A 5172-nucleotide genomic window follows, 5' to 3' on the forward strand; every position below is an offset into this window, starting at 1 on the left:
ATCAAGTTCCCATAAAAAATCCTAAGGAGACCCAAATAACAATCAAGCTATGACCCACCTCACCTCCTATAAGGAGCTGTTACTGTATAGACTCCGTCACGCAGCTGTCAGACAGAGTAATTAAACTAAACCATATAAAGTAGTACAAGACCCAAAAAAAAGCCCTGGAGCCTTTTTACAGCGCATTCGAGACACGATCCGACAGTATACCAATGCAGATCCTAATGATCCGCAAACTAAAACAATTATTAAAAAAATATTTACAAGCAAAACAGCCCCCAACGTTAAAAAAAAACTACAAAAAAAATGTAATAAATATGACCATAACACAAATTTTAAAAACAACAAATCAAATATGTAATTTAAAAAAAAATAAAAAACAAGTAAAATTAATAATAGCAACAATACAAACAAGCACAAAAAAAGTAAACAAAATAACGTAAACACAAACGTCCAAGCCCGCAAAAAAAACAACCAAAGCGCAATCAGTGTGCCCTGTGTCAGCAAAAAAAAAAACACTAAAAAAATAAGTGCCCAAACAAAACAAAACAAAAAAGTACCTCTATAATAGCAATAAAAGAATAGCAACAAAAATAAAAGTGTCAAGAGAGACAAATCATCCTACCCCCAAAACCCCAAGTAAAAATGAGAGTAAAAAATAAAAAAATAGATTTTTTAGTAGACTCTAGAGAGGCGCAAACTGCTGCAAATCAACCCCTTCAGTTGCCAGTAGCAGACTCCCTCACTGTGACAAGAGCCACAAGCAAAGATACCAAGTGCCTGGTGTATGCACCAGCAAAATGTGCTTTAAGAAACAAAACCATAACCCATACGCTAGTATATCTCCCTCAATGCCCAACACCGTTGCTGAGACAAGACCTGCTATGTCGCCTAGGTGACACCCTGCATTTTACTCAAGATAAAATAACCCTTACCTTACCCCCTAAAAATGCATAGATTATAGCCCTTGCAGTTGAACCCTCAGCTATGTAAGCCCCAAAATAAGACCAGTAAAAAGTTCAAGTGTATCCCCTTGTGTGAGCATCAGAGATCCCAAGAAAAGCTACTCACCACACCCCCATTCATGTCCAGCTCATACCCAAAAAAAGCCCGGTGCAAGTAAAACAATATCCAATCAAAAAAGAAGCCAGAGAGGGGTTACAAAAAATCATAGATCGATTTCTAATGTACAGTATTCTCTGGAAATGTCAGTCAGCCTGGAACACTCCCATTTTACCCGTACAGAAACCTGATGGCACGTACCAGCTGGTACAAGACCTAAGGGCAGTTAATGAACAAGTTAAAACTCTGCACCCTCTTGTCCCTAACCCGTATACCCTATTGGCTTCTATAGGAAGACAGTATACCCATTTTTCAGTCCTTGATTTAAAAGATGCTTTTTTTGCCATCCCAGTTGACACCTCAGCACAAGAGATTTTCTCCTTCAAATGAAAGGATCAAAACAAAGTCAAAAAGCAACTTTGCTAGACAATGTTAGCCCAAGAGTTTAAAAATTCTCCCACCCTCTTTGGCCAGGCTCTGGCCAGAGACCTAGAGGAGTGGGATAATAAAGAAGCCCTCCTTTTGCAATACGTAAATGATCTGTTAATTGCCACCGTGAGCTTAACTCCCTGCCTTAAAGCCACCGTGAGTCTCCTGAAGTTTGTGAGACTCCGAAGATATTGAGTAGCACGAAGTAAAGCTCAGATTGCTCTCCCACAAGTACAGTACCTCAGGTTCTACATACAGCAAAAAAAACGCCAGTTTTCAAATAAAAAAGAAAAGCCATATGCCAAATTCCTACCCCGAGTAATCGCAAGCAGCTCAGAGCATTTCTAGAAATAGCAAGCTTCTATAAAATATAGATCCCAAAATTTAAACTATAAGCTAGACCCCTGTACAACTGTGTAAAAAAAGCAGACCATGACCCCTTTCATTAGACCCCAAAAGCTGACAAAGCATTTAAAATCCCAGAAAAAAAGCTAATAGACGCCCCGGCTCTAAGTCTACCAGATCTCTCCAAGCCATTTCAGTTGTATATACATAAACAAAAAAAAGTGGCCCAGGGAGTACTCACACAGCTGCTAAGAGCATAAAAACGTCTGGTGGCATATTTTTCTAAACAACTGAACCAAGTAGCCAAAGGCTGGGCAGCGTGCCTGTGGGCAGTGGCAGCCACCGCCCTGACCCTGGCAGAAGCAGAAAAACTGACACTAAAAAGAATACCAGTTTTTACACCACACATAGTACGCGCTTTACTAACTGTTAAAGGCGGCCCCTGGCTCACACAAGAGCGCATGGCAAGATACCAAGCAAAGCTCTTAGAGAACCCCGAGGTCACGCTGCAGCCTTGCCCATCCCTTAACCCTGCCACCCTCTTACCAGAAACTGAGAAATAGGAACATGACTGTTTAAAGATCATAATGCCCAATATACTAGCCGCCCAGACTTGAAGGATGTGCCCCTCCCAAATGCAGATTATGAGTAGTACACTAATAGTAGCAGCATAGTGGTAAATGGGCAAAAAAGAGCGAGTTATGCTATTGTGACCCTCAATGACACCGTAAAAGCTGAAAGTTTGCCCGCTGAGCTAGTGGCTCTGACCCGTGCACTCAAACTGTCCAAAGGAAAACAAGTCAATATTTTCACTGATTCCAAATATGCTTTTAGTGTGCTGCATGCTCATGCTGGCCTGTAGAAGCAGAGGGGAATGCTGACAGCCCAAGGCTCTCCAGTCAAGTACAAGCCCCAAATTCTCTGGCTTCTAAAGGCAGTGCAACTCCCTTTAAAAGTAGCAGTAGTACACTGTAAAGCCCATCAGAGAGCAGATCAAAATGTGTCCGGGGTAATGCCAAAGCAGATAGAGAAGCGAAGCATGCTGCCACCCTGATGTCCCCTCAGACTGAGAACACCTATATGCATGCCCTTATCCCATCAGTGGGGGAACTCCCGACCCCTCAGTATTCTAAAAAAGAAAAACAGCTAGCTGACAAACTTGGTCTCCAGGGAAAGGAGGGATGGCTTCATTCCCCGGAAGGGAAAGTCCTCTTACCAAAGAGCCTAATTCTGCCAGTATTACAAAAATCACATTAAACCTCTCATGCTGGCAGAGAAACACTTATCCAACTAATAAAAAAGTACTTCATAACCTCCAGACTCAGACCCCTGGCTGCCCAAGTACAAGCAGAATGCCTACCTAGTCTGTCAAAAGAATAACCCCCGACCAAGACACCCAGTACCACCAGCGGCCCTGGAACCCACTCCAAGCCCCGGACAGGTGTAGCAAATAGACTTTACTAAGTATCCCCGGACCCAAAAATTCAAGTATCTCATTGTCATAGTAGATAAATTCAGCAGATGGCCAGAAGCCTTTCCATGTCGCAATTGCACTGCCAGGACAGTGGCTCTCAAGTTTGTTAAAAAAATTATTCCTCGCTTTGGACTTCCCCAGTAAATAGAATCTGACAATAAAACACACTTCACGTCAAAAATTGTCCAAAGCATCTCAGACGCCTTACAGATTCCCTAAAAACTCCATACACCATGAAGACCACAAGCCAGTAAAGTAGTAAAGCAGACCAATCAGACCCTTAAACAACATCTCTCAAAAGTATGCCAAGAGGCCTCCCTACAGTGGCCTGATGCCCTGCCCCTAGTTCTGCTCCACATCTGTGCTCTCCCAAAAAGTAGATTAAAGCTCAGTCCCTTTAAAATTATGTTTAAAAAAACATAGCCTATAAATAGTACACCAGTTGTGTCAAAAAAAAAGTAAAAATTAAAAAATAAGTTTCTGTCTCAATATATGTGTTCCCTGTCTGCTGTTCTTTTGTCTCTTCACAAGTATACTAAAGATTCCCAGCCTCTACCCTTGGACTCGCCCGTCCACTCCCTGCAGCCTGGTGATTCAGTGCACGTACGTACCTGGAAACACGAGCCCCTCCAGGAAAACTGGAAGGGACCCTATACCATCCTGCTGGTCTCCCACACAGCAGCAAAGGTCGAGGGACACAAAAATTAGATTAATTATACCCAGCTAAAAGTGGTGTCAACCCCCCCCCCCGGCTGAAAGGTGGACCGTGCATTCAGCCCCCTCCACTAAAAATCTTAAACTAAAATTACTATTTAAACGACAGCCTGCCAAAAAAGCAAAAAAATAAATAAAAAAGTATATTTTATTTCCCCTCTTGGCCATGTGCCTAACCGGTACTGCTGTTTCAGGCATAGTACCCGTAATTACCTGGTTAGCACTGCCCCAGAGTGCAGTGAATGCAACGTCGTTTTGTTGACCACATACATTTTCAGTGAGTGCAACCATAAAGACTTGTTTTATTAGCATATGTGCAGCCCCAACCCTAGTTCAGAATTATTCCCTGTTAAAAACCATAAATAAAACATTTACTTATACTGATTTATATACCCTTAGATCTGCCCAGTATAAGTTAGATGTCTCCATGTTTTCTTATTACCTAGCCAATACAACCCTTGCCCCCTCTTATATAAAGTTTGTAAATGCTACTCACATTAAAAAAAACCTCACCAATAAAAAACTTAAATATAATAACAGTATAAAAATCTCCTTTGCCTGCGAGCACATGAAATTGCCAGCAAAGTAGTTCCTTATATGTAGCAGACGTGTATTCCTATGTCCTGGCCAATAGTTATGAGAGTCCCTGCTCTCTTAGTCGCGTAGCCCCATTGAGTTTTCCATACCCGCCGCAGTTATCTGCCCGTCATAAAATGGATGCTATTCCCCTTGATTCCACCTGTAAGTCAGAAGTAACCTTTTTCTCAAAGAGTGAGGCAGCAGCTCTGGCCTTTTCTTTAGTTAGTATCCCTAAGCTTGTGGTGCATAATTATCACACAGTAGAGCACCTTGCCTGCACAGTGGCAAAGGCCATTAAGTTAACCTCAACCGTCCTGGCCCAACTCTCACATGAGTTAAGAAAAGTACGTCAGAGTATGCTACAAAACAGGCTGGCTGTAGACTATTTGCTTCTATGCCATAGTCACCTATACCAAGAGTTTGCAGGCATGTGTTGCTTTAATATAACAGATGCAAAGCCATCCGTAAAAGCTGATTTACAACGCCTAAAGCAGCTAGTAAAAAGCATTCAACAGCAAACTAAAAAAGATTAGCTAAGCTCTCTATTTTCTAGTTAAGGCCTTTCCCCG

The sequence above is a fragment of the Eretmochelys imbricata genome, chromosome 6 (assembly GCF_965152235.1).
Source record: "Eretmochelys imbricata isolate rEreImb1 chromosome 6, rEreImb1.hap1, whole genome shotgun sequence".
Classification (NCBI taxonomy): domain Eukaryota; kingdom Metazoa; phylum Chordata; order Testudines; family Cheloniidae; genus Eretmochelys; species Eretmochelys imbricata.